Source organism: Sciurus vulgaris, assembly GCF_902686455.1.
Source record: "Sciurus vulgaris genome assembly, chromosome: 12".
Classification (NCBI taxonomy): Eukaryota; Metazoa; Chordata; class Mammalia; order Rodentia; family Sciuridae; genus Sciurus; species Sciurus vulgaris.
Window position 1 is genome coordinate 50,357,795 of NC_136473.1, and position 22,515 is coordinate 50,380,309.

The following is a 22,515-nucleotide window of genomic DNA, read 5'->3' on the forward strand; positions in this document are numbered from 1 at the left end:
AGAGTGTGCACACTACAGACTTTGAGTCAAATACACCTTCTGATATTTTCAGGCCTTTCAGTTAAGTTTGTATACTAAGAACGATCAAAAGAACACACTGCTTCATGACAAGTGAAAATATATGAAATCCCCCCATTTAACATCCATTTACCAGGAATTCTTTGAGCACATCCACACTTGGTCATTTAGGTGTTGCCAATGCTGGTTTCAAACAAAAATGACAGAATTGAGCAGTTGTGACAAAGGGCTATGGCTTTCAAAAGCTGAAATATTTACCATCTGGCTCTTGACAAGTGTTGACAACCTCTTTTCAGGGACCCCATGGTGGCTCTAACATCATAAATTTTGAAGCATCTGCCGCCCTCAGAATGGGCCACTCTTCCTCTGATGGCCACAGGACATGACCTTACTTCCCTTTGGCACCTCCTCATGGGGACGGTCCCTGTCCACCACCCTGTATCTCCATGGATGCTCTTAGATCCATTTACCCCATCAACTTTTTCATGTGAAGTCACTCATCTGCCTTTGACTTCCCGGTTTCTCAGTATTGCCCCTAGAGTCTCAGTTCCTTGAGGGCAGGAATATCATCATTCCTCATGATCCTGGATCCAGTAACTAGTGATGTCCTTGCACATAGCAGGTGCCCCGTGAATGTTTATTGACTGAATAACTAACATAACATGACACAAGGAGTAGGCCTAGAAGCCAGGAACAAATCCCAAATTCTGCCTTCACACAGGAAATCTTACTGTACTTCTGGTAGTGAAATGGGTGTGGGAACGGAAAAGTGCTGCTGTAAATTTCTCTGTAAACAGAAGAGTATGGGGTGTGACAAGGACAGTATGAATGGGCACAGCAGAGAGTATACAGCATCTGCACCCTGAACCCTGCTCACGGGCATGATAGGCTTCTTCACCTGAAAACGAGGTGAACGGCTCTCAAGGCAACTGTGAGGTAGGGGTGATGTGACCACAGTCTGGCCAAACAACAGAAAGCATCCTCCCTGGCCTCCCTGATTGACTACAATTTGTATCCAATCACACGGCATAGGTCAGGCCCCAGAGCTGGAAGCCTGAGGGATGGCTGCAAAAAGTGTTGGTAGCCGTTCTCTGACCCTGAAGGCTGGGCCTTCAAAGAATGACACCAGTTCAGAGTGCAGCAAGCAGCTCAGAAGAGGTGACTCCTGCTGACCTCACCCAGCTCCCAGATATGGCCTTGCCTCAGGCCATCTGCCATGGGACCTCTCTGTTCCTTTTGATCATTTTCCCTGCTATTTTTGCTGACTTGATAATGATTGGAAATAATTTCTCTCACTGTGCAGCCAAAGAGTTCTACAAGTTCTGTAACTCAATGGAGACCCAGAACTACAAGAGCTTGGATTTAGGGTTTTTTCCAAAATGGACTTCCTAAGAACACTCTGAGGCTCCTAATGCATCGGAACAGGGCTCGCATTGGAGAACCCAACACATTCAAACAATGTCTGTTGTGGAATGGCTACTGACTGGCCTGTTCATGTGAATCCACAAGTGGTTAACCCTGGTAAGATACAGCTCAGGTCACCACTTTAGGGAATGAACCTAAGGTTCAGAGAAGGAACAAAAGAGGCCAGAGTCAGCAAGTGTAGATCAGGACTGTCAACCCAGCTTGTGTTCTGCATATCAAGTGCTGTGGGTGTGTCTGTTTGATGGGGACTCAGGCATCTGGCCCACTATCCACACTGTCTAACCTTGAAGCCATCCTAAAACTGGATTGAGATGGGCATGCGGGGCATGGCCTCCTGCAACAGCTGTGCTCTGAGAGCCCCAAGCACCTGGCCCGGTGAATCCTCCATGTCATGGCTTACAAGATGCACACCACTGGCTGAGTGTCCCTTACCTGAAATGCTGGGGCCAGAGGTGTTCCAGGTCTTGTAGTTTTTCAGATTTTGGAGTATTTGCACTGATTTGCCAGAAGAGCTTGCCTAATTTGGAAATCCAGAAACCAACATAGTGCTTAAGGGGAAAAAAAGCAAGATTGTGGAGTTTTGGATTTTGGGACCATAAAACTACTCTTGAAAAGTTAATTATTTACAAAAGGGGGATCAATTTATAGGTATAGGAATTACACCTTCCCAAATTTGCATAGGGAGCAGTGCTTAAAGTCACTTGATTCGGTGGTTTTTTGGCAAACTGTGGGTGAGACAATCCATGTGTGTTGCAGCGGCCCAGTACACAGGTGTGCTGCTTCTAGTTCATGAGTGCTGGAACCCAGTGTTAAAGGTGCCTTCACATTGATGCAAGTTGGTGGAGTCCACCAGGCTGGAGGGAGTGTCTGTCCATGGAAGGAATAAGAGCATTCAGATGGCAGATAACAGTTTTTCCTATGGTGTTCTGCAGATTCTGGGGAAGCTGCTAAGAATGCTGGTAGCACAGGACATTGGCAGCTGGTGAAACACAGTTGGTGGGTTCCCCTGCAGAGAAGTTCACAAATCAGGTGATACAGAACCCACAGGTCCTGGCAGGACCTGTCTGCAGGAGCGACTTGACAATGTTTCTCACACTCCTTCCAGCTACATCGAAACTTTACCCCGAGCATTGAAGAGGAGAGTCAACACGCTGAAGCAGCTCCAGGTGTGGTGTGCACAGAGGCCAAGTTCTACGAGGAGGTGCACGACCTGGAGAGGAAGTACACAACCCTGAACCAGCCTCTGTTTGACAAAAGGAGGGAGTTCATCATTGGCAACTCGGAGCCCACAGATGCAGAGTCACAGTGAAAATGAAGAGGAGGACAAGGAGGCTGGAGACATGAAATATAAAGTAATCATAGCTGAGAAAGCAGCAGCAGAACAGCCAAATCCCAGAGTTCTGGTTCACCATCCTCAGAAATGTGGACATGCTCAGTGAGCTGGTGCAGGAATATGATGAACCAATCTTGAAACACCTGTAGGACATTAAAGTGAAGTTTTCAGACCCTGGCCAGCCTCTGTCTTTTGTGTTAGAGTTCCACTTTGAGCCCAACAACTACTTCACCAACCCAGTCCTGAGGAAAACATACGAAGTTGGAGCCCGACAAGGCCGACCCCTTCTCCTTCAAATGTCCCAAAATAGTGGACTACGATGGGTGCACCATTGCCTGGAAAAAAGAAGAAATGTCCTGGTCAAGACCATCAAGAAGCAGAAGCACAAGGGGCCAGGCACTGTCAGGACCATCACAAAGCAAGTCCCCAACGAGTCATTTTTCAACTTCTTCAATCTTCTGAGAGCCTTGGGGGATGGAGAATCATTGGATGAAGATTCCGAGTTCGTGTTAGCCTCAGACTTTGAGATTGGACACTTCTTCCATGAGTGGATAGTGGCCCGGGCTGTGCTCTTCTTCACTGGGGAGACTGTCGAGGATGACGACAATTTTGAAGAAGGCAAGGAAGGAGAGGAGGAGGAATTGGAAGGCAACAAGGAGGGAGATGAGGATGCCAAAGTTAACCCCCAAAAAGAACCCAGCCAGCTGGCAGAGTGCAAGCAGCAGTGAGAGACTGAGTGGATGGCACACATGGATGCTGTCAGGACGGGCCTGGTCCTGCTGCAGCATGTGGACAGTGCTTACAACATCTAACACACTTTCATGTGCATGACTTTGACTTTTCCTTTTTTTCTCCTTATTTTGCTTAACTTATATGGTGGCAAAAGAATGTACTTCTGGAACCCGAGGTTTGGCTCTGGCACCCATGGCCCTGTGCTTTCCCAGGCCTGTCCTGCAGGCTACAGACCATGAGGGTGGAGTGGGCTGAAGGGACTGTGGTGCCTGTGGTGCCTCCTTTGATCTGAGGAACCTCACTGTTGCCACCAGTGAGCCTGCTCAGAGCTGCCGCAGCCCTGGCACCCACCGTTTCAGTGTGTTCTCCTGTGTCGTAGTCTCCTGGGGTTGGGTGGGTTGTGGCATGCCTCTGAGGCAGGAGCTAGAGCCAGTCTCATGTTTATTCATTCAATGATGCTCGGAGGACTTGGACCTCACACTGTCCCTCATCCTTACATTTGTGAGACCCACTTGGTGGTTTGACCAGAGGATGTGCCAGCAGAAGCACTGCTTCCTGCTGCACTGCTGAGGGCAGAAGCTGGTTCTGGGACACTCAGACCTGGTGCTGCTGTTGGTGCGGGTGGCAGCCAGAGGGCCAGGGTTCCTCCTCCCCTGTGGTGGGAACTGGGCAGCAGTGGAAGTCATGTCTTGCTTTTTCAGTAACACCCCTCTGCACCCTACCACTTATCCTGTCTTAAAGCCCTGGTGTGGTTGACCAGTTGGCAGCTGGTGTGAGATTTCCGAGTATGTGGTGGTATTGGCCTCTGGCAGCCAGGGACAGCCAGTCCGCACCGTGACCAGGTGTATAGAGTGTGCAGCCTTACCTGATCACACATTCGTACCTGAAAACGGTGTTTTCAATTTGTACAGAATAGTTAGAGCATTCTATTAAAGTTGTGAAACACAAAAAAATAAATAAATAAAAAGGGCTGGATATGCGGCACAGTGATACAGTGCCTCTGGGTTCAATCCCAGTACCCATCCCAAACACAAAAAATTTGTATCATAGAAAGTTCCCTGGTTATCTGATGCACTGCCAAGACTGGAAATATGGGGCATGATTTTCATCAGGGAATAAATGATCATGTATGTATTTTATATAATTTACTCTGAACAATGTTTGGGAAATTTGTGACATTTAAGAGCAGAACAGACAGATAAATTAGAACACTATAGATATCACTTAGGCAAGAGGCACTAAGGCTTACCTTAAATTAGGATGCAGAAGAAAAGCAAAGAAGTGGGGACAATAAATGTATCTAGATCAAGACAAGCAAGCCTTGATTAATTGAATCAACAGTTTTCAACCCAAAGACAATGAGCTATTTTACTTCACTGAGGCCTTCTGAGTTTCCGTGCCTACATAGAGTTTCTGACTCTGTAGGTTTGAGGTGGGGCCCCTGAATCTACATGTATGACAAGTGCCTAGGTGGCATTCATGTTGCTGATCATGGAAACCACACTTAAGAACTGGGCATGGTGTGTTGCATATCTGATTTTGTCTCCAATGAACTCCTTTTCCACCATTGAATACAGTCATGGAGGATCTGTCAGTCAAGAGTCTCACTTTTCCTCAGATGCAATAGGCTAGCCAGATTTTTTATTCTGAATTTTCTCTTTTCTCTTCACTTTTTCCCCTAAGTACTTTTTATTGATTCTTTTTAGTTATATGTAATATTAGAATACATTTGGACACAATCACAAAAGCACAAAATATAATTTGCTCTAATTCAGTCCCCAGCACTTGTATTTCCATTTCACTTACTTGTTGCTTCAGGTGGTCAGAGCTTTTCTATTGCTCCAACCAAAGGAGTGAGGGAATCTTAGTTGGGTGTCCCTATGACTGCTGTGACAAATGATCCCAAACTTGGTAGCTTAGAGTGACAGAAATTATTCTGTCACAGTTCTGCAAGCTAGAACCCAAAACCAACATCACTGGACCAACATCAAATGCTCAACAGGGTGACACTCCTTTGGAAAGTCCAGTTGAGAATCTTCCTTGCTTCCCCCTTCTTATGCTCACTGGCACATCTTGATTTGTGGCCACAGCAACCTCATCTATGCCTTCATGATCATCTTTCCTTCTCTTCCGAGCAGAATTCCCCTGCCTCTTTCTTCTAAGGACACTGTGAGTCCATCTGGATAATCCAAGATTATCTCCTCATCTTTAGATCCTTAACTAAATCACATCTGCCCAGGCCCTTTTCCATATAAGGTAACATTTATGGGTTCTAGCAATTAGGCTGTAGATATTGGGCAGGGGAAAGCCATTTTTTTGGCTTAACATAGTGACCAAGAGTCATCCCAGCTTTAGTGCTGAAAATCTTACATTCTAGGAAAATTTTCAGTTCCAAAAAAACTTGGACTGGTTTACTTTTTCCTAAAATTTCTTTGCTTTTGTAATGTTCATTTTTTTATTCTTATGGGAAGAGGTGAAAAATGCGTATCAATGGTAGCTTTAGCTGTGCCTTTTAAATAAAGATATGAGAAACTTGAAAAAACCTCAGAGGGCTTTGGGGCACATCGAAGTAAGGGCCATTTATTTTTCAGTTCATCAATTTCATTGCTAATCCCCTCATTATCCAATAGGACATTCTTCTAGGGAAAGAGAAGTTTGCAATATATGGCTGTGCTACCCTAAGAGATTGCCATCTGTCCTGGTGCAACAGGGACAACAGCGTGAGTTCTGAATATACTTGAGACCACCAGCCCCTCCCCATTCCCAAGATGAAGGAGTCCCGTCTCCCTCCCGCTGCTGTGAAATCCCCAACTCCACCCTGGCTCTGCTCCCTTCTCTCTCCAGAACATGTGCAGTAGATAATGTACCGACTGAGGTTGGGTTTTCTCAAAAGACAAGAGAAGCTTTTCTTCTAAGAGCTGTTGCTCAGAATCCTACAGATGCCCTTGAGGTAGAAAACACAAGGGGACTAGCTACTAACTCAAAACAGAGGCCAGGGTAGAGAGAAACACAAAGAACTTGATACATAAATTAATGACTCACCAACACCCAGCACTCTGATGTGTATTTACCTACCACAAATCCACCGCAGTGAGGCACTAAAGTATTTGGAATTTCAGTTCTCCCAGTTATACTGAGAATCCAGCTACTCATGAAGTGTGAAGGTGGAAGCTCCCAGCCGACTACTTAGGCTCTGAGACTAGCATTGATCAAAGCAGCAAACTCCATGTGCCAGGCCTCCCTCTAGTGCTTTATGCATGCTATGCCTTTAATCTGCACCAGGTCCTTAGGAAGCAGGTGCTACAGATACAAAACCCTTATCTACAGCCTTTGGAGCAAACTCCATTTCAGAATTCAGAATTTTTAGGACTTTAGAAAGGTATAATGAATATAATTTATATCACGTAACACTGCAAGAAAGTCCGAAGCAGCTCTCATACAAACTAATTATTGTTTCCTCAATAAAACAAATAGTCAAATGGGTTTGGTGGTACAAACCAGTAATCCCAGTGACTTGGGAGGCTAAGGCAGAAGGATTGCAAGTTAAATGTCAACTGGCAACTTAGCAAGAATAAAACATGTTTTTGAAGTCTGGAAATGAGGTTCAATGATAAAGGCCCTCTGGATTCAGTATTCAGTAATACAACACACATGCGCACACACACACACACACACACACACACACACAATCACATTTGAAGTATCTATTATAGACTGTAAATACCAGCAAATGAATGAAGGCTTTGGCTCTCAGAAGGTCTTGGAAGTATGCCTGTACCATAGCCTCCATTTCATAAAGAAAATGAGGTGCAGAAAGATTAAGTAATGTGTCACATAGCTAAGAGCGTTGGTGGGCTGGGGGCAGTTGAGCTCTGGAGTCCATGCTGCTGAGAATGGGTTTTCAGGAGAAAGCTTCCTTGGCCACTTTCTCTACCAGAAATTTCCCACAGGCTTCCCACCCAAAGCCCCAGGCAGCACTGTGTGACCTCTTTTCTGCATCCCCAGAACTTCTCTGAGTATTCACCTTAGTATCTGAGATAATGTGTCAAAGGACAAAGTTGTAACAATTTAGTTCGATCTTTATTGACTTTATTTTTATTGTAGAATCAGCAACACTTTATCCCATAAAATAGAATAAGTGTTCTTATGAGCCAAGCAGAAGAGGCTAGTTGTACAGACAAAAAAAGGGCTGAAAAACAGAAACTCACTAACAAAACCAAAAAGTGATTTGGCCATTTCAGACTTACTTTCATTGTAAAGCATGGATAGAGAGACAGAATATTAAATAAATAATTGATTGGTTAACAACAGTTTATTTTCCTGTGTAAGGATTAAAAAAACTTCATTATCTATCATATCAATTGAACCTAGATAAATTTGAGTCAGGGTATAAATCACACTGATCTTTACCTAGGATAAGTTCTGACAAGGAATCAACCTTTAACTTTTTGGACAATGACTAGATCCTGTTCACTCCAATGATAATGTAAATTAATCCAAACTAATCCTAACACATTCATTTTAGAAACTTTATATTGAGGCCATTTCCCCATTTTTCATGCTGGAATTAAACCACACCTCTTTGTGCTAGGGAATGTTCAACTGGTAAGGTTCAAAAGAGAGAGCTTCAATCTGCAGACCTCACACCAAGTGATTACACAAGTAAGACACGTGCATGGATCCTTCCAACTGAGTCATCTGAGAGTGCTGTTGGGCTTTGACACATTGTTGAGTGCTGACTTCAGAGCCTATTTGTAAACTGAAATGCACCAAGCATATCTTTGCTGCTACATTTGGAGTTGCTTCCACAAGTTAAATGGTTTTTTCATTTTCACTTGAAAAAAGTGTGAGATCTGTAAGTAGCATCATTTTGCTCAATTTTATCAGTCATGGTGGAAAATTAAAACTGGTATTAATGAAAGAAGAAAGAGGAGCAGTTGTCTTGACTCCAGTACCTACCACATGCCAGGCATTGTGTAAGAAATCTCACATTAATTACTAATAATCTCATAAAAATTGGGCAAGATTTATTTTATCAGCCTCCTTGTAGTGCTGAGACCACTGTCAAGTAAGTTAGATCTATATTGCAAGTGACTACAAATCTCAGATTCTTTCAAACTCTTAAAACTCTATAAAACTAGTAGCAACTCCATGAATACCAAATAATCAAAGAAATACCTGATGGCATGAAAATAGGTAGATGATTCTAAGAGTTTCCAGAGAACACAAAGGGTCCTGTTCTCACAGGAAGGTGCATTCTTGCTTGTTCTTTTGCATGATCTGAGGCCCTTTTAGGTCATGTTTGTTTGTTGAATAGTACATTGTTGCATTGAATAGTACATTTTTCTAGTGGCTGGTGATTTGGTTAAGTGTAAATCTCAGCCCCAATTTCAATAATATGATACACAAAGAGCTTCATAGTGGACACAGCTTCTATTTCCCTACTAGGGAATCAGAGGACCTCGGTGAACTCTTTTCTGACTTGTGTAGATGATGCCTTATGCCTTTTCATAGCAGTAGAGACCAAAGCACTCCATAGTGCTACCCATGGCAGGAAGACCCAGGCCCAAAGTTCTTGGAATTAAAAGATACTGAGGAAAACATGTAAAGGAAGACAACTTTGCCCACCTGGATCTTCCTACTCATCACAGATCCCATCCTATTTGCCTATCAGAGGACACCCAGGTGTAATTGGAAAAAACCGGTGTAGTGGGATGTTTTAGGATACCAAGAGCTTTCTTAGGGATTGGCAACTGCATCCATCATCATTTGGTGAACAGCAGTCATACAGCCATATCCTTCTTTGTACCATGGTTGGGAAGCCTTCAGGATAGACTGGCATGACCTAAGTCAATGAGGTCAATTTTTATTTGGAAAAGGAAGACAGGTGAAGAATACAAGTGCATTCTTGATGACAAAATGCTAATTATCCAAAGACAAAAGATATGTTAGTCCCACTTCTGCTGAAGAATTGAAGACATTACATTCGACTCACACTTTTTTATCTTCCACTCTATTCTTTATGACACAGGCCTGAAAACCTAAGAATGGAGAGAATTAGTCTTAGAAACTGGATGTTATGGTTTGGATATAAGGTATCCCCAAAACCTCATGTGCAAGACAATGCAAGAAGGCTCAGAGGTGAAATGATTGGGTTATGAGTGCCTTAACATAATTATTGTGTTAGTCCTCTAATAGGAATTAACTGAGAGGTAGCTGAATGCCTTCAGTAAAGGCCAGAGGGGTGTGGCTGGAGGAGGTGGGTCACTGGGGTGTAACTTTGAGGTATATATTTTGTATCCGCCAAGTGAAGTCTCTTTCTCTCTGATTTCTGATCATCATGTGAGTGTTCCTCTCTGCCACACTCTTTAGAAATGATGTTCAGTTTCATCTTGAGCCCCAAGGAATAGAGCCAGCTCACTTAGACCTCTGAAACCTGGAGTCCCCAAATAAACTTTTTCTTCTCTAATTGTTCTTGTTGGGTCTTTTAGTCTCAGCAGTGAAAAAGCTGACTAAAACACTGGAGAAAAAATTTGAAATATTAGCATTTTAGGAGATTTTCTCCTACACATGTAACTAATGGGGCATTGATGACTAGAGGACCAACATGAAAGTCACCTGTTGGAAGGATGATATGGCTTTCCAGTGAGATGTCAGAAAGATCCTCAACCTCACCATCATCCCCACTTTAAGTGGAAAGTTTGAATGCCAGTGTGAATTATTACTCTCGCTAGGACAATTTTGTTTGAATCCCATTATCAGTTGTGACAACAGAGCTCAGGGTCAGCAATTCAGAAAATAAGAAATATGAAATCTTGTATTATGCAGGCAGATTAAAAACTGGGGAAAATAACAGTATGAGAGATATAGATGCAAACTATTGCAGAATAGAAATGATTTAAGAATCAAAGCAAAAATATTAGTAGTAATAACAAGCTATAACTAGTAAGTTTTTCTAGAATAGAAAGATGTTGAAAAATCAGAAAGATTTTGTACTCATTTAAAAACGTTTTTAAAATACTAAAAGTTTTTCCTCTGTACAAATATTTTCTCTTCACAAACAGAAGCAAAAGACAGAAAGTAAACAAGGGATAGAAATAAGTCAATGGGCATGGTGTCAACAGATTCACAGAGGGTGATTTGTACTTTGACAAGCTTCTCAATCTATGATCTGCAAATGTTCTTTTATGAGAAAACTATGATGCTGATAACAGCAGTTTTAACCTAAAAGAAATTAACATCCAGAGATATTTGGTATTACTTGCTTAAATATTGGTATATCCACCCATATTCTATAAAGCCACCAAGAGAAATATCTTCTGTATTTTTCTTCACAGTTTAGCATCTATCTTAAGTCTTCCCTTAAAGATGTAGCTGGCATACACAGGAGTGGGAATCTGGGCCACCTTAAAGCTCTTCCCTTGAAGACCTGTTCCTGTGGCACTGGCAGATGGATGTGTTATCATCTGTCTGAGGAACAAGTTTCATTTCATCACAGGTCTTAGGCTTGCTGAACTGGTGCTCTGCATATTTCTGTAGAACTCTGTAATAGAGGCAGTAAAGCCTGTGTGGCTGTAGCAGGTCCCCAGCAGTCAATGGCCCTTCTTTTGTAATCTTCTTGGCTTCTTCATCATTTTCCTTGGCCCATTTAACTTTCTCTAGTAAATCACTAAGATTTCTTTTGATTGGAACATAATGTTTCCAAGGCCCAAGTGCCACATAGAAATGTTCATAATAAGGCAAGTCCTGCTTCAGAACCAGACTGTCTCCCAACATGAGATACGGATACCTATACACAGCCACGGTCCCATCGATGTTCACCTGATACTTGTACTTAAAGAAATCAAAGAAACCCATCAGCTTGGCTTTTCCAAGCTCCTTTTCCTTCTCCTGGAAAAAGAAATATCCTGCAATTCCTGCATCTAGCAGTTGTGGGTTTTCTTTGAATAGCTGTACCAACTGCAGCCTCTCCTCACAAATATCTCTACCTCTGATAAAGCTTTCTCTGTTTTACTGATCCAGGAAGGCCCTGTATTTCCCTGAATGGAGAGCAGATCATTGGTGACACCCCTCATTGCTTCAAGTGTGGAGTGGGTGATGTCACAGGTTGGAAGGATAACAGCTCTTGAATCCAGAGTCACACCAGGAAATGATAGGTATAGGTCCAGGATGTCATGGGCTTTTTGGTGCTCCAGGGGCCAATCTCCAAGATTAATATAAAATTCTCAATCTGGGAGAAGGACCTTTCTTGCCAGTGACAGCAAAATTTAATCAGAGAACATTTTGAAGTCTGTGTGTTTTCCTAAAGATCTCCGGTAAATGTGGTTATTGAGAATCATGTAATGTACCATAGCTCCCCTCTCATCCCCAAATCTTTTGGGAACTTCATTTAGCATCTGCGGGAGATTGATGCTGGGGAAGGAAGCAAAATCCTCTTCAATCTGTGGTTCCTTGGTTGGACAAGAAAGAGTTCTCTGCTAGGTCTGAGGATCCTGTTCGGGACACTCACAGTATTCATGGTACACTGGTCCTTTTAAAATATAGGGAGACTGAGCCACATGTTCATTATCATAGAGGATCTCTATCTTGGACACTTCATTGACCATTTCATACATCCTATATCTCACCAAAAATGTTCCAGCATTCCTGTCCAAAGGTTTAGGGATATGGATTCGAACTAATTCTTTAGGTGAAAGAGATGTGATTACTAGTTTGACTAGTATTTCACCTGGGGGCGAGCGTGTGAGGTTCTGGCCTCCGGAGTTGACCGCCTGCAGGTAGAAATAGCGGTCGGGCAGAGAGACGGCCTGCTGAACCCCGGGCCCCCACGCCAGGGTCCGCGGCGCTCTGACCCGGGCCTTGGGGCTCTTGCGGCCAGGAGCAGGGCGAGCTGCAGCGGCAGCAGCGGGACCGCAAGAGGCAGCGCATCGTTGGCAGGCAACTGCGGTCCAGTTCTGTGGCTGCAGGGAGGGTCCCCTGTGCCTGGGTTGGACCTCTACGTGGCCGCCCGCCGTCCTGCCCCCTGGCCAATTACTAAAATTTTAATCCTTTTCTAGTTTAAAATTTCCAATAAGCTAAGAATAGGAAGATATTTCTTATATCAATAACTCTTTTGTCATTATTCATTATTATTTAAAACATTTTAAAATTAACAAATAAAGTCATATGTACTGTGTAAATGAGGTTTTCACATAAATACACACTGCAGAATGACTAAATCTAGACAATGAATATGTATTGCCTCACGTAATTATCATTTTTGTGGTGAGAACATTTAATATCAACTCTCTTAGCTTTTTTCAAGAATACATTATTAACTATAATCATCATGTTTTACAATCACTCTCTTGAATTTATTCCTCTTATCTAATGAAATTTTGTATTGTTTGACCAACATCTTCCTAACCAACCCTCTCCAACCAACCCAGTTCTGGCATCTACCTACCATTCTACTCTCTACTTCTGTGAGATAAGCCTTTTCATTTTACTGGTTTACTTATTTATTTCCTAGGTATTGAAGCCAAGTCTTTGCACTTGCTAAGTATGTGCTCTACCAGTGATCTATAACCAAGTCCCACTATTTCAGTTTCCACGAATGACTGAGATCATGTGATATTTGTCTTTCTGTGCCTGGTTTATATCATTTAGTATAATGTCCTGAAAATTCCTACATGTTTTTGGAAATTATATGATTTCCTTCTTTTATATGGGTAAGTAGTATTGCATTTAATGTATATATACACTTTATGGGTTCATCTGATCAGGGACACATAGGTTACTTCCATGTTTTTCCTATTTTGGATAATGCTGCAATAAACATGGGGATGCAGATATCTCCTCAGCATTCTGCCTTCATTTATTTTGGAAATATACCCAGCAGTGAGAAGGTTGGATCATGTGGAAGGACTATTTTTGTGGAAACACCGTATGTTTTCCATAATGATTATACTAGTTTACATTCCCACCAACATGGTACAAAAGTTCACTCTTTCCACATTCTTCCTAACACTTGGGATCTCCTCTTTTTGATAGTCATCCAAACAGGCCTGAGGGGATATTTCAGGTTTTTAATTTGCATTTCTCTGATGATCAGTGATGCTTAACATTTTTTATATGCCTGTTGACCATTTGTATGTTTTCTTTTGAGAAACATCTATTAAGTGCTTTTGCACATTTGTAACTTGGTTTGATTTCTTGTTATTGATTTTTTGGTACCTTATATATTTTGGATATTAACCCCTTGCCAGATACATACAAATATTTTCTCCCATTCTGTATATTGTCTCTTTAGTCTATTGTTTACTTTGATGTGCAGAAGGTTTTTAGTTTGATGTAATCTCATTTGTTTATTTTTGCTTTTGTTTTCTCTGTTGTGTGGTTGTATTCCCAGTCAATGCTGAGATTAATGTCATGGAGCTTTTCCAACAATGTTTTCTTCTAGTGGTTTTCATTTATGACCTCCATCTATGTTTTTAAATTCATTTTGAGTTGATTCTTAGGTGAGATTAAGAGACTAATTTCATTCTTCTGCATGTGGATTTCCAGTTTTTCTAACACCATTTATTGAAGAGATTGTGTTTTTTTGTTTGTCAGTTCTTGGTACCTTTCTGTCAAAAACCAGTTGACTTGTAATGCATGCATTTGGTTCTGGGTCATTCCCCTACTCCAGCTGTTTTCTGCTAACACCATGCATTTTGTTATTATGACCTGTGGTGTATTTTGAAGTCTTGCAGTGTGATGCCTTCAGCTTTATTCTTTTTGATCAAGATTGCTTTCTTTATTTGTGATTTTATTGTGGTTTCACAAGAATTTTAGAATTTTCTTCATTTTTATGAAAAATGACATTGTATTTTTGAAAGGTTTTGTGTTAAATGTGTAGATTATTTTAGGTATTAGGGATGTTTAAAAAATATTAATCTTTCAACCCATGAACCTGTGATACTTTCCTAGTTTTTTTGTGTCTTCTTCAATTTCTTTGATCAATGTTTTATAATTTTCAGTATATATATCTTTTACTTCCATTTTAAAATTTATTCCCAAGTACATATTTATAACTATTATAAATGGTTTTTTCCCTTTATTTCTTTTTCAGATAGTTCACTATTAGTGGATAGAAGCATTACTGATTTTTACATGTTGATTTTCTATCCTACAATTTTACGGAATTTATTTATTAATTCTTATTTTTTGTGTATTTTAGAGTTTTGTAGAAATAGGAGCCTGTTGTCTGTAATGAGGAGCAATTTGATGTCTTATGTAGAGGATACCTTTTATTTTTTTCTCTTGTCTAACTTCGCTGATAGGACCTCTGTTACTATATTAAATGGAAGTGGTGAGAGTTTTCAATATTTCTCTGTTGCATATGATGTTAGTTGTGGTTTTGTCATATATGAGAATAATTTTGTTGAGATACATTCCTTCTAAGTCTATTTTGTTGAACACAAAACATTAGGAGAGGATGTGGAATTTTGTCAAATACTTTATCTGCATTTATTGAAATGTTCGTGTCTTTTTCATACTTTATTTTGTCAGTAAGATTTATCTGAATTATTGACATCCAATGTGAACCACCTTGCATTCCTGGGATGAATCCCACTTGATCAAAGTGAATGGTCCTTTTATTATGCTGTTGAGTTTCATTTGCAAGTATTTGGTTGAGAATTTATCAGTAAAAGCTTTATTACTGATTCAGTAACCTTAATAATGAAATGCTAATAGTTTTCTATTTCTTCATAATTTCATTTTAGTAGCTTCTGTGCATTAAGGAATTTATCCACCTCTTCTAGGTTATACAATTTTTGACATATAAATGTTTATAATAGTCTCTTATTATACTTTGCATTTTATTGTATCAGTTATAATGTCCCCCTTTTCATTTCTAATTTTATTTATTTGAGCCTTGTCTCAGTTTTTCTTAGTCTACCTAATGCTTGTCAATTTGATTTATAGAAATAAACACCAACTTTTACTTTCAATGATATTTTCTACTTTTTATAGTCTCTGATTCATTTATTTCTTCTCTGATATTTATTATTCCCTTCCTGCTACTAACCGAAGAGTTCTACTTGACCACCTTGCTCTGACATTCAAGTCATTACTTGATATAAGAATATCTCTACTATTTTGCTAATGTGTGAATATGATTTAGTAATCAATAATAAACTATTGAATAGTTCTGAACAGTTTATAAAGATGTAGTATCCAAATTTTCCATCATATCTCATTTTTGTGTAGTCATATTTTTATATACTCATCCTTGTTGACATCAGGAGATAAAATTTTTCTGAAAAATATTTGGAAGTAGCGAAAATTTGTGATCTCTTCATTAAGCTCTTGGAAATATTTTCAATATATTGTTGGGATTACTTTTTCTCAATTCCAGATGTATGCTTCTGTTTAGAAAGTATGTAATTAGTGTAACCTTCCTAATCTCTAGTTAATCCTTCACTTATTCCATACAGGTGGGGTGACTTGTCTCATTAGGATAAACACTAATACAAAAATAAGAAGAGTTTAAGATGTATAAGGAATAGCTCTGGTGTGATCAATGTTCATGGCTTATGGTTTGGATGTTTTTGACTCTTTTAATTAGTAATGAACTATACCAAATATCAGCAAATTTCTCCTACACAAAGTCAGATAGTAAATATTTTTGTGGGATTATAGCACTCTGATGCAATTTCTCAATTTTGCAAAAGTAGTTACAGATAATGTATTTTAAGAAGCATTTATTTATACAGGCAAACAATGAGCCAGTCTGGCCTACAGACTGTGTGGATTCCTGAACTATCTTTTTTTCTGTGGGTGGGATTTAAAATTTGTCTGATGCACTTATTTACATATTTTCTTCACTGTAAGTTAATAACAACAATAACATTTATTGACTGCCTTGTTCCTGAAAAGGTGCTAAATGTTTTAAATAAATAATTTGATTAAATGCTCATAGTAATTTTGTGAACTGAGAACTAGGGAATTCAATAAATTGTACAAGGTGAACAATACTGGTAGCACTCTGAGGACACGTTACTCCCAAGTGTAAGTCTTTAATCTCTGCATACTTCATCTCTTCTTAAAATATAGCATGTCAGTCAATGACAAATATAAAAAGAGGTAGATTTGCCTCAGATGGTAGGAAACAAAAATTCAAGTGAGATTTTTCTGAAACAGAATTTTATTAAAATACAAATCAGAAATTATGGTCCTGTGTGAAACAGAAAACATCTGTCAGAATGGAGAAGCACACTAACTGAACTCTTGAGAGAGTGTTGTAATTTAATTGAAACTGATAAGGAGTGCAAAATTTATTGGCTTGATTCGGTATTCATTTGACACTTCCATAGAAGTAGGCAGTCTGCTTAAAGTTAAACCAACCAGTGAGAATATCATTTTTTCAATCCATTTTATTTTAAGCATATAGAACAAACCAGCATCAGATCTGGGTAGAGAGAGCAAGGCATAATGTATGTATTTCTGCACTATGACTTGTGGCAGTTTGAGGGAAGCATTGTCTTTTCTTTGCTGACCTATTTTATATTGTAAATAATCTGTTTTCTTAACAGATTATTGGGGAATATAAAATTTTTTCTTCTTTTTTTTTTCATTTTTACAGACCACATTTTGATTCATTGTGCACAAACGGGGTACATCTTTTCGTTTCTATGGTTGTGCACGATGTAGATTTATACCATTCTTGTACTCATACATGTACATAGGGTAAGGATGTCTGTCTCAGTCCACCATCTTTCATACCCCGTCCCCTCCTCCCTCTCACTTCCCTCCATGTAATCTAAAGTTCCTCCATTCTGCTCTCACCCCCCACCCTCCCACCCCCTTTCTATATGGTCATTCACTTATCCGGGAAAACATTGGGCCTTTAGTTTTTCATTTATAGCAGCTCAATTCACGATGGGTAGATTGTGGAACCAAACTAGATGCCCCAACAGATGAATGGATAAAGAAACTGTGGTGTATATACACAATGTGATATTATTCAGCCATAAAGAGGAATAATATTATGGCATTTGTAGATAAATGGGTGGAATTGGAGACTATAATGCTAAGTGAAATAAGTCAATCCCAAAAAAACCAAAGGCCGAATGTTTTCCTGATAAGTGGAAAATAAATTTAATACCTCAGTTTCTTCCCCCATTTTCTCCTTTCCCTTACTTTTTTGAATTTCTGTGAGTACTTAATATTGGTTTCAATTAAATATCAATTTCCAAAATGTATCTTTAACTCTTTAAATTTCTCAAAATAAACTATAAATGTTAAAATAATTCTATAATAGATACACAAGGAACCCTGAGAAAGCCTTACAAAATCCAAATAGAAGCTCACTTGTTAATAAGTAATAAAAGTAATGCAGTATTCAATTATAGATTTTTGTTGTGCTAGTGAACATCATAAAGAGAATGGTTAATTAGGAAAAACATGTAAAATATTAAAATAATTTTGAGTAGAGATAGAAAATATTCTTACTTCATCTGAACTTTCGTTTCCTTTTTTGCAGTAAAAACTTATATTAGGCGTAATCTTTTTATTTATTATCTCAATATATTGGGTTAGGAAAAACCAATTTTATTTTCCAAGTGCCATTAATTCTTAAATGTAAATGCCTTCAAGGAAAAGTACAAACATGATATTTAATGAGGTTACTCTAATTTTTTTTCTCGCTGTTTGTTATTCTTTATTTAAACTACGGGGGGGGGGGTCTCATTTCCCAGAAGAAAAGAGTGGGGAGAAAAGAAAAAGGGGGGAAAGGAGGGAGGGGTCGAGAGAGAGAGAAGGGGGGGGGGTTGTCTCATCGGAAGGGTCTCTGGGACTCCCTCCAATTCCGTGGTTCCTGGAAGACCCTTCAGGAATGCTCCACTGTGAGATGAACAGATGTGTCGCACTACAGGTGTGACATTTGGCAGCGGTCCAGGAGAAAAACGTTCCACTTCTTCAACAGCATCACCTATTCACGCCAGGCCTTTGCAGAAGGAAGGAGAGAGAGCCGAAAGTCCTGGCATTCCCCGCGGGCTGAGAGACGAGGATGTCAAGTTCCACGTCAGCGCGAGCAATTGTCTGGAGGTGGCGGGCGGACGAGCGCGCACGCGCGAGCGGGGTGGCGGGCGGCGCCCGCAGCCTCGCGGAGAGAGCCTGACGCCGGCCCGGCCCGGCGGAGGGACGGGAGGGACCGGCGGCGGCGGCGCGGACGCGACCGCCTCGCGGGCACACCCTCCCGGAGGAGGGGACCCGCGGGGCAGGTCGCGCCCCCCCGCCGCCGCCGCCGACTACATCCATGAGGTTATTCTTAAATCATCAAAGCACTGCTTGCAAGAACTTCTTGATATTCAAAAAGAAAAAAAAAAATCATCAGCCTTTTCCTTATTAGCCCCTGTCCCCCTTATTCTTTGCCAGGATGGCAGACCGTCCTTGGTCTAGCAAAATTTTCCACATAAAGGGTAATTCTAGGATCCACTTAATTTCTGTGTGGGTTACACATAACAGATTCCTCCAGGCCCTTGTATCTGTGCCTGTGAAATCCAGTTTTCTTACTGATTTCTTCTTCTGTCCTTTCATTATCCATATTTTGATTTTTACCAATTTATTCATATATCAGTTTTTGAAGCATTAGAAAGATAAAAGGTTGTCAGTTTATTTTACTATTTTTTGTGTTTTGTTTTTAAAAATTGATGACAGGATATTAATTGAGGAAAGCCATAGGACAATTGTTATTAATTATGTTCAATCAGCTCTTAATTATTTATACATTATTCAACATCTTGCCTTCATGAATGTTGAGAGATAGTAGAACAAGAGTCATTCAAATTTTGACATTACCCTGTGAGACAAGTTATGGTTCTAAATTAAGGTGATTAAATGAATGAGGGGGATACCAACTGGAATGTAGAAAGCTGTTTGTGGAGTGTTAATATCCACACTTGTTTCTTCTGGCAAAAAGCAGGCACTGACTGCTGCAGTAGAACCAGTTTGCACTGAAAATAACTTTTAGTTGGATTTCATGCATATGTTAATCACCAGCAAATTTGACAAGGTACTTCTTTAAGCTCAATCTCCAAATTTGCACAGAATTTCCTTGATCTAAACAACACAAAGTATATTTGAAAATTCCCACACAAAAATTAAAAAATACAATTTATGTATATAGTATTTTTCCAATTTTAGCATGTTCTTTGACTGTGCCAACCTTAATTATCCTTTTTTGCATAGTGTACCTTTTTTCTCCAGTATGATATGATGTCATCACAGGTACAACAGCATCCAAGAGATATTTCTCCAAAGTGTGGCCAGAGAATATCTTTGGATAGCTTTTCTATTTCTTAATCTCAAACCTGAACATATTTATTTTCCACAGAGAGGAGTACAATCAATGTTTTTACTGCTGCAATTGTTGCTACTAGTGGTTTAATTCTTATTCTTCTCTGGTAATTTATTTTTCACAGTTCTTACAAAGAAATATTTCTAATTAAATCAGAGGAAGGTTTACTGTGAGGCTATACGATTAAGATGCATTCAACAATAACATGCTAAGCATTTGACATATAAATTCTTACATCTGACTTTATCATAACTGTACTTAAAGTCAGAATTTATCTTCAGTTTAATTTTTCCAGATGGGAGGCATGATTGCAGATAAGAGATACTCACTTGTAATATTTGTAGCATGTAGACAAATGTCTCAACTTGTAATATTTACAGCACAAATGACTATAAGAATTTCTCTAGGTCAATAAATAAGAAAAAGACAGGATGAAAGAAAGTTTGACAAAGACTTGAACAGTCACTTCATGAAAAGAATTCCAAAAGGCCTGCAAATGTAGGGGCTCAGCCTTTTCAGTAGTAGGGGAAAAGCAATTTTAAGTCACAGTAAGAAACCATTATACCATTATACACACGACTGGCAAAAATGTACTAAGACAATGATGTGGGAGAGTAAATTTATACAAGCACACTGAAAAGTGTGTAACTAAGTCAAAAGTAATATACTCTGGGACCTGGGATTTCCACGCCAAAGTAAATATCGTAATGAAAACCATGCATAATGTAACAGCATCCTCCCAAATGAAAGGGCACAAAAATGTGTCTCTTAAAAACAATCTTTAACATAAAAGGCAATATAGCAAAGAATACTTAGGGTATGGTTCTATTTAGATAAACGTTCAAAACCAGGCAAAACTGAATGATGGTTGAGGAGTGCACACTTGATAAACTCTAAAGGGGAATCAGAAATCAAGTGAGAATGGTGACCCCTGGTGGGGAGAGAGGAGGCTGCGGGGATGATCCTTAAGCATTGTTTCTCCTCTCTGATGGTGGTTATTTACCTTCTGCTTTTTATTTATTAATGCAGTTGTGTTTATGTTTCACGTTCTCTCCTGAATGTGTTTAGGAAACATACTCACTCAGTACACACTTGCTCCTAGCTTGAGAATGGATTATATGTGGGCAAGAGTGGACCAAGGAAACCATAATGTGGGGGGAGAGATTAACAGGAGCAGGGGCTTGGACCAGAGCCATGGTCCAGGGACAAAGAGATGGAAAGAAATAGATCCATCAGGCAGTATTACTAGGACTTGCTAATGGATGGTTTCCTCTTATTCCTTGTGATAGTTCATAAACCAGAAAAGGTTACATGGACAGAAGCAGCTGGAACTGCTTCGGGATGGAGTATGAGTTTATACAGTCCTGCATATTCTTTCTCATCTCTCTCCTGGAAAATCAGTACTGATAATGGATGGAGCAAGTGTAAGTATTAATGTGTGTTTTTAAGAAATAGATTAACATGCAGTCAACCTAGGGAATTTAGAAACAAGGTAATATAATTCTTTGCCAATTGATTAATAACTGATATCTTTACCAGCCTCCCATTTTGTTATCATAAGCAGGTTTTATCAATAGGAGGTAAAAGTTAGATTTAGTGTAATTAGTTTCTAATTACTTTAAGTTTACCACTACGTTAAAAAGAAAACAAGTCTCCCCCGCCCACACCACATGCTGGGGAGGGGACCCAGGGTTGGTAAGTAAGCTCTCTACCACTGAGCTGTACCCCCAGCCAAACCATTTTTATTCATCCCTGGAATTCCTTACTGGTTTTGTATAATATCACTGACACTACTCAGGTTAATAAAGTGTTGGCATTTTATAGCTAGATCACACAGGAGGTCAAAATGTACTAAATTAAATGTATTCCATATAGCATCCAGAAATAGACTATTGCAATAATAGACACTAAAAGACTATGTAAAACAGCTGGTCTTGGTGGCACACATCTGTAATTCCAGTGACTCTGGAGGCTGAGGCAGGAGGATCACAAGTTTGAGACCAGTCTCAGCAAAATTAGCGAGGCCCTAAGGAACTTAACAAACCCTGTCTCAAAAGAAAAGGTGTTGGGGATGTGACTGAGTGGTTAAACACCACTGGTTTAATTCACAGTACAAAAACAAACAAAAAACAAAAGAATATGTAAAATATTATAATCTAAAATCATTGCAAAACTTGAGGTGAATTTGGAGTTTCCTATTTGGCTATTGATGAAAATTATTTTCCTTTCCTTTTCTCTGGAAAAAGGCAGAGCTGTCTTCAGCATTGACGTCCTCTGATGTCCAACATCAGGGTAGTAGTGTTTCCCTGTGCTCACCCTACAGGTCCAAATACAGATGGAGTGTTTGAAGTGCTCCAATCTCCAAAGAGAGGCAGCTAGGTTCCTGAAGTACTTAAACAGTGCCCTTACACCGCCTTTCTCTTTCTACAGTCACGTTTCTGAATGTGGCCTCCATCCTGGAAATGATGCTCAGACCTGAGCATGTGAAGCGTGCAGCTTTTCTACTCCCCCTTCTGAAGAAGCCAATCACACATTTGCCCTGCTGAATTTATCTGTACTTTTTTCCTTTTTTATTATAACATTTTTTGTTTGGGGGTTTTTTGTTTTTGTTTGTTTCTTTGTGTCACTAGGGAGAATTCACATGAAGTATACCATGGAGCTACATCCCCAGACGTTTTCATTT

At 39.9% G+C, this 22,515-nt stretch overlaps 2 protein-coding genes and 2 pseudogenes across 5 annotated transcripts in view; 3 read left to right on the forward strand and 1 right to left on the reverse strand.

Moving 5' to 3' along the window:
- Window positions 1–22,515, forward strand: part of LOC306641943 (uncharacterized protein) — a gene marked incomplete at its 5' end in the record, with an annotated part of 437,033 nt that overhangs the window by 207,177 nt on the left and 207,341 nt on the right. The window lies entirely within an intron of this gene.
- The window catches only part of LOC306641209 (uncharacterized protein), an 89,742-nt gene that overhangs the window by 64,401 nt on the left and 2,826 nt on the right, over window positions 1–22,515 (forward strand). The gene's annotated exons all lie outside the window — the stretch shown is intronic.
- LOC306641197 (nucleosome assembly protein 1-like 4) lies at window positions 2,340–3,998 on the forward strand (annotated as a pseudogene). The gene has a single exon. The product of its transcript is annotated as a nucleosome assembly protein 1-like 4 (transcript).
- On the reverse strand, window positions 10,760–14,164 carry LOC306641396 (protein O-glucosyltransferase 3-like; annotated as a pseudogene). Its single transcript has 2 exons — window positions 14,112–14,164; window positions 10,760–12,462 (listed from the first exon to the last, which is right to left on the reverse strand). The product of its transcript is annotated as a protein O-glucosyltransferase 3-like (transcript).